This window comes from Chiloscyllium plagiosum, unplaced genomic scaffold, assembly GCF_037043375.1.
Source record: "Chiloscyllium plagiosum isolate Xiang-an unplaced genomic scaffold, Cpla_swu_hap1 HiC_scaffold_3, whole genome shotgun sequence".
Taxonomy (NCBI): domain Eukaryota; kingdom Metazoa; phylum Chordata; class Chondrichthyes; order Orectolobiformes; family Hemiscylliidae; genus Chiloscyllium; species Chiloscyllium plagiosum.
The window spans coordinates 88,913,158-88,925,242 of NW_028270141.1; positions in this window are offsets into that span (position 1 = coordinate 88,913,158).

Here is a 12,085-nt window from a genome sequence, read left to right on the forward strand (position 1 = left end):
AATACATCCAAGGAAGTTATTTGGGTGGAACTGAGAAATAAGAAAGAGATGTTCACCTTATTGGGATTGTATTATAGACCCCCTAATAGTCAGAGGGAAATTGAGAAACAAACTTGTAAGGAGATCTCAGCTATCTGTAAGAATAATAGGGTGGTTATGGTAGGGGATTTTAACTTTCCAGACATAGACTGGGACTGCCATAGTGTTAAAAGTTTAGATGGAGAGGAATTTGTTAAGTGTGTACAAGACTATTTTCTGATTCAGTATGTGGATGTACCTACGAGAGAAGGTGCAAAATTTGACTTACTCTTGGGAAATAAGGCAGGGCATGTGACTGAGGTGTCAGTGGGGGAGCACTTTGGGGCCAGCGACCATGATCCTATTAGATTAAAAATATTGATGGAAAAGGATAGACCAGATCTAAAAGTTGAAGTTCTAAATTGGAGAAATGCCAATTTTGATGGTATTAGGCAAGAAATTTTGAAAGCTGATTGGGGGCAGATGTTCACAGGTAAAGGGATGGCTGGAAAATGGGAAGCCTTCAGAAATGAGATAACGAGAATCCAGAAAAAGTACACTCCTGTCAGGGTGAAAGGAAACGCTGGCAGGTATAGGGAATGCTGGATGATGAAAGAAATTGAGGGTTTGGTTAAGAAAAAGAAGGAAGCATATGTCAGGTATAGACAGGATAGATCGAGTGAATCCTTGGAAGAGCATAAAGGAAGTAGAAGTATACTTAAGAGAGAAATCAGGAGGGCAAAAAGGGGACATGAGATAGCTTTGGCAAATAGAATTAAGGAGAATCCAAAGGGTTTTTACAAATATATTAAGGACAAAAGGGTAACTTGGGAGAGAATAGGGCCCCTCAAAAATCAGCAAGGCGGCCTTTGTGTGGAGCCGCAGAAAATGGGGGAGATACTAAATGGGTATTTTGCATCAGTATTTACTGTGGAAAAGGATATGGAAGATATAGACTGTAGGGAAATAGATGGTGACATCTTGCAAAATGTCCATATTACAGAGGAGGAAGTGCTGGATGTCTTGAAATGGTTAAAAGTGGATAAATCCCCAGGACCTGATCAGGTGTACCCTAGAACTCTGTGGGAAGCTAGAGAAGTGATTGCTGGGCCTCTTGCTGAGATATTTGTATCATCGATAGTCACAGGTGAGGTGCCGGAAGACTGGAGGTTGGTTAACGTGGTGCCACTGTTTAAGAAGGGTGGTAAGGACAAGCCAGGGAACTGAACTACAGACCAGTGAGCCTGTTGTCAGTGGTGGGCAAGTTGTTGGAGGGAATCCTGAGGGACAGGATGTACATGTATTTGGAAAGGCAAGGACTGATTAGGGATAGTCAACATGGCTTTATGCGTGGGAAATCATGTCTCACAAACTTAATTGAGTTTTTTGAAGAATTAACAAAGAGGATTGATGAGGGAAGAGCAGTAGATGTGATCTATATGGACTTCAGTAAGGCATTCGACAAGGTTCCCCATGGGACTCTGATTAGCAAGGTTAGATCTCATGGAATACAGGGAGAACTGCCATTTGGATACAGAACTGGCTCAAAGGTAGAAGACAGAAGGGGTGGTGGAGGGTTGATTTTCAGACTGGAGGCCTGTGACCAGTGGAGTGCCACAAGGATCAGTACTGGGTCCTCTACTTTTTGTCATTTACAAACTTACTAACTGTCAGGTACAGTTAGTAAGTTTGCAGATGACACCAAAATTGGAGGTGTAGTGGACAGCGAAGAGGGTTGCCTCAGATTACAACAGGATTTTGACCAGATGGGCCAATGGGTTGAGAAGTGGCAGATGGAGTTTAATTCAGATAAATGCGAGGTGCTGCATTTTGGGAAAGCAAATCTTAGCAGGACTTATACACTTAATGGTAAGGTCCTAGGGAGTGTTGCTGAACAAAGAGACCTTGGAGTGCAGGTTCATAGCTCCTTGAAAGTGGAGTCGCAGGTAGATAGGATAGTGGTCAGAGTATTGAGTACAGGAGATGGGAGGTCATGTTGCAGCTGTACAGGACTGTTGCCAGAGGAAGTGGTGCAGGCTTGGACAATTGCAAAATTTTAGAGGCATTTGGATGGGTATATGAATAGGAAGGGTTTGGAGGAATATGGGCCGGGTGCTGGCAAGTGGGACTAGATTGGGTTGGGATATCTGGTCGGCATGAACGAGTTGGATCGAAGAGTCTGTTTCCATGCTGTACATCTCTATGATTTTATGAGATCCTTGATTGGGTTGTTAACATGGACTAATCAGGGAGCCTGGGCAACAGATATCAACAGGAGATTGAGAATCTCCTCACTTCGGGAACTGACTCCATGCTGGCTAACCATATCCAGAGTACTGTGCACATGAAAATAAAGTGTGACTTAGTGACTGGAATCCACCCTCTCTGCAGTTATTTCAAACTGCCTGGTTGGGCTACACCCTCCACATGCAGCAACCACTTCAAGCCTAAAACATCTGCCTAAAGCAATTTCCACCATAAAGGCTTTTCAAACAGGAACGGAGTTATTGAGTGGTGACCTTACAGGAGCAAGGACAAAGAAAAAAAACGAATGCAGGATATTATTTTAATATCTAAATTCCTCAGAAAACTGTTGAATCAACACAAACACTTTTACCAGGCGTACTTTAAAAGCATCAAAAAGATTGCAGATAAAGGCAATGCCCTTATGACTTTTTATGCACTGTTAATTGAACTTTGATGAACTTTGTCTTAATTTTGCTTTTTTTATTATTATGTATGACTTCTATCATTGATATAGGTGCCGTGGTGGAGTGACTCTGGGGTGGGGAGTCCAGAACTAGAGGGCATAGGTTTATGTTGAGAGGGGAAAGATATGTCAGAGACCTACGGGGGAATGTTTTCACACAGAGGGTGGTACGTGTATGGAATGAGCTGCCAGAGGAAGTGGTGGAGGCTGGTACAATTGCAACATTTAAAAGGCATCTGGATGGGTATATGAATAGAAAGGGTTTGGAGGAATATGGGCCAGGTGCTGGCAGGTGGGACTAGATTGGGTTGGGATATCTGGTCTACATGGACAAGTTGGACCGAAGGGTCTGTTTCCATGCTATACATCTCTATGACTATGACTCTATGACCCATAAAAGTTGACACTTTATTTTTCATGTAAACGCAGTCGTGACAATAAATTTCTGTTCTTTTCTATTCTATTTTATTCCAGCAGCTGGAACTGGACATAGTTTCAAAGAGGCACTCTCACTGGACCACTTCTTCATGGAAGGAGAGTTCATATTTCAGGAGGACAGCCTAAAAGTCATTCCACTATAGATCTTGAACTTTTTAGCCAGAGAGAGCAGTCGAAATGCTTGTGTATTTTCAAGGCCAAGGTGGATAGGTACTTGATCAGGAGGGGAATCAAAGGTTTTCGGGACAGGGCAGGAAAGTGGATGTGAGGAATGTTAGATCAGCCTGATTCTATTGAAAGGCAGAGAAGGCTTAAGGGGCCGAATGGCCTATTCCTATTCCTATTTCTTATGGTCTTTGTGGTCCTGCTATTCTGTTGTAGTAGGATGTAAGGGTCAGGTAACATTGAGGAGGTGGGAAGGCTGCAGAAGGATTTGGAAAGGTTAGGAGAGTGGCTAATGAAGTGGCAGGTAGATTACAATGTGAGAAAGTGTGAGGTCCTGCACTTGTGTAGAAATTTAGGAAGAATAGAGGCATGGACTATATTCTAAATGAGGAGAAAATGTTGAAGTCTGAACTGCAAAGAGACTTGGGATTTCTAATCCAGGATTCTCTCAAGGTAAACTTGCAGGTTGAGTAAGCACTTAGGAAGGCAAATGCAATGAATATAAAAGCAGGAGTGTCCTTCTGAGGGTATATAAGGCTATGGTCAGAGCAAATTTGGGGTATTGTGTGCAGTTTTGGGTCCCATATATCAGGAAGGATGTGCTGCTCCTGAAGTGTGTTCAGAGGAGGTTCATGAGAATGGTCCTCAGAATGAAAAGTTTAACATATAAGGAACACTTGAGGACTCTGGGTCTTTACACGATGGAGTTTAGAAGGATGAGGGAATCTAATTGAAACATACAGAATACTGAATGGTCTGGACAGAGTAGAAGTTGGGAAGATGTTTCCATTGGTAGGAGAGATTAGGACCAAGGGCACAGCCTGAGAGTAAAGGGAAGACCTTTTAGAATGGAAATAAGGAGAAAGTTCTCCAGCCAGAGAGTGTTGAATCTATGGAATTCACTGCCACAGAAGACTGTGGAGGTCAAGTCATTGAGTTTATTTAAGACTGAAATAGATCGGTTCTTGAGTATCAAGAGGATCATGGTTACGAGGAGAAAGCAGGAGAATGGGGTTGCAAAACTTATCAGTTGATAAAGTTATTTGAATTGAATGGTGGAGCATGTATGGCCTAATTTCTGTTCCTATGTCTTGTGGTATTATGGTTTAAGGGTTTGAAAGGTTAATATTTTGGATGTGTCAAGTGTCACTCATGAAGATGATACCATGCTAGGTGGAAGAACATCTTAGGATCTTGAAAAAGTGAGTCCTACCATCCTAAGAGGAGGAAGTGGTTGCATACGGTGCTTTCAGTGGACCGGTAATCCAGAGGTCAAGTTTAATGCTGTGGGATCTTGGGATTAAATCCCATCCCAGTATTTGGTGAAATTTGAACTTAATTAATTATGACTAGTCTAATGATGACCATGACACGATTGTCATAAAACCTCTCTGGTTCACTCGTGCTGTCTATGAAGTGAAAATCTGCCATATAATCCAGCCCCCACAGCATTATGAGTGCCTCTTAACAGCCCCTGAACTGGCTTCAAAAGCAATTAATTCCAGGGCAACGAGGGATTTGCAGCAAATGCTGGCTTGCTCAATGATATCAACATCCAATGAAAGAATAAAGAAGGTCCTCCCCATAAAATAAAAGCAAAATACTACAGATGCTGGAAATCTGAAACACACAGAAAATGCTGAATAAACTCAGCAGGTCTGTGGAGACAGAAAATAAGTAACCATTTTGAGTCCAGTATAAATCATCTTCAGACCTGAAAGGGACTGGAAAATGTGTTTTAAAATTATTTTTTGACAGAAGTGGAGGAGGGGCAAAAGGAACAGATAGTGTGAAGTCCCAGGGCAAAACACAGAAGGTGTTGATAAAGATGGTGATGGAGGCGTGAAAGGGAAATAATGGTCCTCTCTAGTGGAAGAAAAATAAATCAGACACAAGCAAAGCAAGGCTGTGGGGAGAGAAGGGAGAATGGAAAAACAACAGACATTGAGACAGCAATTGGATATTTATCAGATTAGTATGACTTATATTTGTTTGATAACATGGAATGATCAATATCTTGTTGAAGACAAAAGCTTCTACTCATTAGACTAGCAAGTGGTTGTCTTCTGTCACACCAGACCAAGTGGGTCCCTACCTTAAGAGAGGATGCTGGCAACAAGCCTATCTCATGGTGAGTGGTAGAGCAGAATAGCCTCATACAACAGGATAATCAGTGACATGGAATGTTCATACAACATGCGAGCAATGATGGAGGTTCAAAGACTATTCAGATCCAATTTTAAGAATTCTGCTGATCCAAACAGCCAAGTGTAAGGTCTCATAGAATCCCTACAGTGTGGCAGCAGGCCCTTCTGCCCAACAAGTCCACACTAACCCTCTGAAGTGTAACCCACCCAGACCCATTCCCTATTGATCTACATTTACCGCAGACTAATGCACCTAACCAACACATCCTTGAACACTATGGGGAATTTAGCATGGCTAATTCACCTAACCTGCACATCTTTGGATTGTGGGAGGAAACTGGAGCACCCAGAGGAAACCCATGCAGACACTGTAGGGATTCAATGAAATTCTATAAAATGAACCATGTAAAAGAAAAGGTCATGGCAAGATTCGACAAGGAAGAATCTACAGACAGTGGTAAAGGTATTTTAAAACTGCTGAAAGATTTGATGCAGCATGTGAGTTAGCAGCTCCCTGAAGCTGGAGCATTAGTCACTCCTTGGCAATTACAGGTTGCATCAGATACTGGTGATCTGTAAGGAGCAATCCCAAACTGGCATTCATCCAGAGATTAGATGGACATCAGAGGCTGCATGAGTAAAGTTCAAACACTTGGTGGGCAAGGGGAAACTTTAAAAAAAAGATTGAGCAGAGTTACAAACTTAAAAAGCTGGATGTAAAGGAAAGTGCTCACAACTTGTCACTGCCAAAAGGAAGAATCACGGCTACAGTAACGGAAATAAATGGCCACAGAAGCAATTCCAATTGACGTTGCAGAGCTAGAATTAAAACAATAAAGGGGCATATTTTAAGCCTTATCAGAAGAAAGTTAGGAGATTTTATTAAGGCCGCAGAAAAGGCAAGAGGTCCATTATTAATACCATTGCAAAGGCAGAAAGCACTTATTTAACCTATAGACAGTTGGAATCATTCAGCTGCAAGAGAAAGAGGGATTGCTGTTAGAGTTGTACCCAGAATAAAGTGATCATTAAAGCTAGTGTTGTTATTAAAGCTATTAGGCAGTATGATTCATTCGCTAAAGTCATTAAGGAAGAGAGCATTATTGATCTAGACTGTTTATTGTGAGATTCATCTCAGGATGCCCCCCAGAAAAAGGTGGGAATCCTTCATTTTATCTGCAAAAGGCAGGACTTCATCATTTTGAATGTAAACTCATAGGATTCTTTTAATAGCACCACAGTGCTATTACTGCAAAGTTAGAAGCTTTAGTTAAGGAAAAATATGTCATCAGATTAGGAAGACATGGCATCTTTCAAATACAGTAAATCTAGAAGAGAATTATCAGCAACTCTAACAACAATTCTGTCTAATTAGCTCTGACTTTAAATCACCATAGTCACATTTCTGTTAATGAGTAGAGATCCCAGTCATATGTGAAGAGACAACCAATATCCAGAGATCCAGGACATCCAGGGACAGCACAGTGGCTCAGTGATTAGCACTGCTGTCTCACAGCATCAGGGATCCCACCCTTGGGCGACTGTGTTGAGTTTGCACATTTTCCCTGTATCTGTGTGGGTTTCCTCCAGGTGCTACGGTTTCCTCTGAGAGTCTAAGGATGTGCAGGTCAGGTGGATTGGCCATCTGAAATTGTCCAGGGCTGTGTAGGTTAGGTGAATTAGCCATGGGGAATGCAGGGGTACAGGGGTGGGTGGGTCTTGGGGGGTCTCAATGAGCTAAATGGCCTGCTTCTACACTGTAGGGATTCAATAAAATATGGTCAAGAAGAAATTGCCTGGTTCAGAGACTCAGGATGGTACTCGGAGGAAATTGCTTGGTTCAACAGAACAAATTTCTTCCATAAAGTAGTCTTATAAGGTGAAAAGTAATCCCGATATTGCACCGGAGCAATTGCCTGTTTCATCAAGAAATATGTTATCCACAAGGGGAATCCAAGGGATTAAAGATCCTCCAAATTGAAAGGATCTTTGGACCTTACACTGACAAGAATGGAATCAAAGTCAACAATTCTTCAACCAAGAGGTTTACTAATCTTTCAGATCATAAAACAGAATATTCTGGGGAAAATCTCCAGATCACCAGAATTCAAAGATGTGGGGAAGATGAGGGGCTGATAAATATAATTAAATATTATTAACAATTGATAAAAGATCTTGGGGAGATGATGAATCAGGCAATGAGACTGAAAAGGTTATAAGTTAGAGAATCTTAAACACAATCCATGATGACAATGTCATATAAACATAGTGAAGTAACTACTTCAGATCTCAAATGAGTAAGGCCAACAATTAGGATCCTCCTATAGTCTCTGTACCAACACATATGACATCAGTGTGACTTATATTTAGTTTCTATTGTGCAATAAACTGCATTTTGCTTAAGACAAGAATCTCCTTCTTGTTAGATCGGAAAATAGGTTTCTTCTACTACGATAGGCCAAGTAGACCCTGTAGATCCATACCCTCAAAGATGATGATGATGATGACCAGCAAACCTATACTTAGTGCAATCAGCCTCATACAACATGTTAGTTAGTAGTGAGGATTTCTCAGATAACATATTGAACAAAAATAGAATTTACAGATAGGAAAACAACACTTTTAAATTAAATTGTAACTGTAGATTCTGAAGGCACATTTCAAAATATTAAGAGCCCTCCTGGGAATGAAGAATAATCAACATGTGCAAATCAGAAAGAGTCACATATTAGGTACAAGCAATTGGGATCAAGTGAATTTCTTGAAGAGTATAAGGGGTGGAGGGGAATTCTTAAAAGGGAAATCTGGAGGGCAAAAAATGGATATGAGATAGTCTTGGCAGATAAGGTTTCTGATAATCCAAAGAGATTCTACAAATTCATTAAAAACAAAACAGCAACTAGGGAGACAATAGAGTCCCTTAAGGATTAACAAGGTCATCTTTGTGTGGAAACCACAAGATGGGAGAGATATTACATTAATATTTTGCATCATTTTTCAGAGAGAAATAGAGGCTAGGGAACTCAGGGAAATGAATTTTGATAACAATTCACATTACAGAAGAAGTGCTGGAGGCCTTTAAAAAAACATAAAGGTAGATAAGTCTCTAGGATCTGATCAAGTGTGTCTCAGGGCATAGTGGGTAGTAAGGGAAAATGCTGTGGGAGGCTCTGGCTAAAACATTTGTCTTATCTACAGCTATGGGTGAGGTGGTGGAGGACTGGAAGGTGGCTAATGTTGCGTCTTTATTTAAAAAAAAGACTGTAAGGAGAAGCAAGGGAACAATAGACCAACGGATCAGACATCAGTGGTGGATAAGTTGTTGGAAGGGTTTCAGAGAGATAGGATGTACGTACACTTTGAGAGAGAAGGACTGATTAAGGATAGTCAGCATGGCTTTGTGAGTGGGAAATCGTGTCTCACAAACTTGATTGAGTTTTTGAGGACATAACTATAAAGTTTGAATAGGGCAGAGGAGTAGACACTGTCAATGTGGATTTTTGGAAAGCCTTTGACAGGGTTCTGCATGGTAGAGTAATTAGTAAAGTTAGATCACATGGGATTCAGGGTGTGTTTGTCAATTGGATACAAAATTGGTTTGAACGTAAGAGACAGAGGGTTGTTTTTCAGCCTGGAGACCTGTGACCAGCAGTGTCCTGCAGGAATTGGCACTGGGTTCATTTTTGTTTGTAATTTATATAAATGATTTGGATGAGAATTTAGGAGGCATGGTTAGTAAATATGCGGATGACACCAAATTGGTGGTATAGTTGATAGTGAAAAAGGTTATCTAAGATTACAAATGGAACTTGATCAATTGGGCCAATGGGCTGAGGAGTGGCAGATGGAGTTTAATTTCAATAAATGCGAGGTATTGTATTTTGGTAAAACAAACAAAGGTAGGACTTATACAGTTAATGGTAGGGCCCTAGGTATTGTTGTCAAATAGAGAGACCAAGTGGTGGAGGTACATAATTCTTTGAAAGTTGCATCACATTAGACAGGGTGGTTAAGAAGGTATTTATTATGCTTGCCTTCATTGCTCACATCATTGAGTATAGGAGTTGGGATGTCATATTGAGGTGAAGCCACTTTTGGGACATTGTGCAAAGATCTGGTTGCCCTGCTATCACAAGAATATTGTTAAATTGGAGATGGTTCAGAAAATATTTACCAGAATGTTGTTGGGACTGGAGAGGGACTGGAGAAAGATCAGTCCTCAGCAGAGGTCTCACCTTCGTTCCCACACGTTCTCGGGTCAATGAATTCAATACACGGAGTGACACCGAACAATTCTTCCGCCGCCTTCGCCTCCGTGCCTTCTTCTTCAATCAAGACTCTCGCCCACCCTCTGACGACCCCTTCTCCCACCTCCAACACACCCCGTCCACCTGGACACCCCGTGCTGGCCTCCTACCTGCCCTCGACCTCTTCATAGCAAACTGCCGCCGCGATATTAACCGCTACCTGAACTCCCACACTCCCCCCACCCACTCCAACCTCTCACCCTCGGAACGCGCAGCCCTCCACTCCCTCCGTTCCAACCCCAACCTCACCATCAAACCAGCTGACAAGGGAGGCGCAGTAGTAGTTTGGCGCACTGACCTTTACACCGCTGAGGCCAAACGCCAGCTCGCAGATACCTCCTCCTACCGTCCCCTTGACCATGACCCCACCCCCCACCACCAAACCATCATCTCCCAGACCGTCCATAACCTCATCACCTCAGGGGACCTCCCATCCACCGCCTCCAACCTCATAGTCCCACAACCCCGAACCGCCCGTTTCTACCTCCTGCCCAAAATCCACAAACCTGACTGCCCCGGACGACCCATCGTCTCAGCCTGCTCCTGCCCAACCGAACTCATCTCGGCATACCTCGACACGGTCCTGTCCCCATTAGTCCAAGAACTCCCCACCTACGTTCGTGACACCACCCACGCCCTCCACCTCCTCCAGGATTTCCGCTTCCCCGGTCCCCAACGCCTCATCTTCACCATGGACATCCAGTCCCTGTACACCTCCATCCCCCATCACGAAGGACTCAAAGCACTCCGCTTCTTCCTTTCCCGCCGTACCACCCAGTACCCTTCCACCGACACTCTCCTTCGACTGACCGAACTGGTCCTCACCCTGAACAACTTTTCTTTCCAATCCTCCCACTTTCTCCAAACAAAAGGAGTAGCCATGGGCACCCGCATGGGCCCCAGCTATGCCTGCCTCTTCGTAGGGTATGTGGAACAATCCATCTTCCGCAACTACACTGGCCCCACCCCCCATCTTTTTCTTCGCTACATTGATGACTGTATCGGCGCTACCTCGTGCTCCCACGAGGAGGTTGAACAGTTTATCCACTACACCAACACCTTCCACCCCGACCTCAAATTCACCTGGACAGTCTCGGACTCCTCCCTCCCCTTCCTAGACCTTTCTGTTTCTATCTCAGGCGACCGAATCAACACGGACATCTACTACAAACCTACCGACTCCCACAGCTACCTGGACTACACCTCCTCCCATCCTGCCCCCTGTAAAAACGCCATCCCATTCTCCCAATTCCTTCGTCTCCGCCGCATCTGCTCCCAGGAGGACCAGTTCAAAATACGTACAACACAGATGGCCTCCTTCTTCAAGGACCGCAATTTCCCCCCCGACGTGGTCGACGGTGCCCTCCACCGCATCTCCTCCACTTCCCGCTCCTCCGCCCTTGAGCCCCGCCCCTCCAACCGCCACCAGGACAGAACCCCACTGGTCCTCACCTACCACCCCACCAATCTCCATGTACAGCGCATCATCCGCCGTCACTTCCGCCACCTCCAAACAGACCCCAGCACCAAGGATATATTTCCCTCCCCTCCCCTATCAGCTTTCCGTAGAGACCACTCCCTCCGCGACTCCCTTGTCAGATCCACACCCCCCACCGACCCAACCACCACTCCCGGCACCTTCCCTTGCAACCGCAGGAGGTGCAACACTTGCGCCCACACCTCCCCCCTCACTTCTCTCCAAGGCCCCAAGGGAAACTTCCATATCCGCCACAGATTCACCTGCACCTCCACCCACATCATCTACTGCATCCGCTGCAGCCGGTGTGGCCTCCTCTATATTGGGGAGACAGGCCGCCTACTTGCGGAGCGATTCAGGGAGCACCTCTGGGCCACCCGGACGAACCAACCCAACCAACCTGTGGCACAGCATTTCAACTCCCCCTCCCACTCCACCGAGGATATGCAGGTCATTGGACTCATCCACCGCCAAACCACAACAACCCGACGGTCGGAGGAGGAGCGTCTTATCTTCCGACTGGGAACCCTCCAACCGCAGGGGATGAACTTGGACTTCACCAGTTTCTTCATCCCCCCTCCCCCCACCTTGTCTCAGCCGGATCCTTCCAGCCCGGCACCGCCTTCCTGACCTGCAGTCTTCTTCTTGACCTCTCTGCCTCCACCCTACTCCGACCTATCACCCTCACCTTGACCTCTTTCCACCTATCACATTTCCAACTCCCCTCCTCCAAGTCCCTCCTCCCTACCTTTTATCTTCTCCTGCTGAACACTCTCTGCTCATTCCTGAAGAAGGGCCTGTGCCCGAAACGTCGAATCTCCTG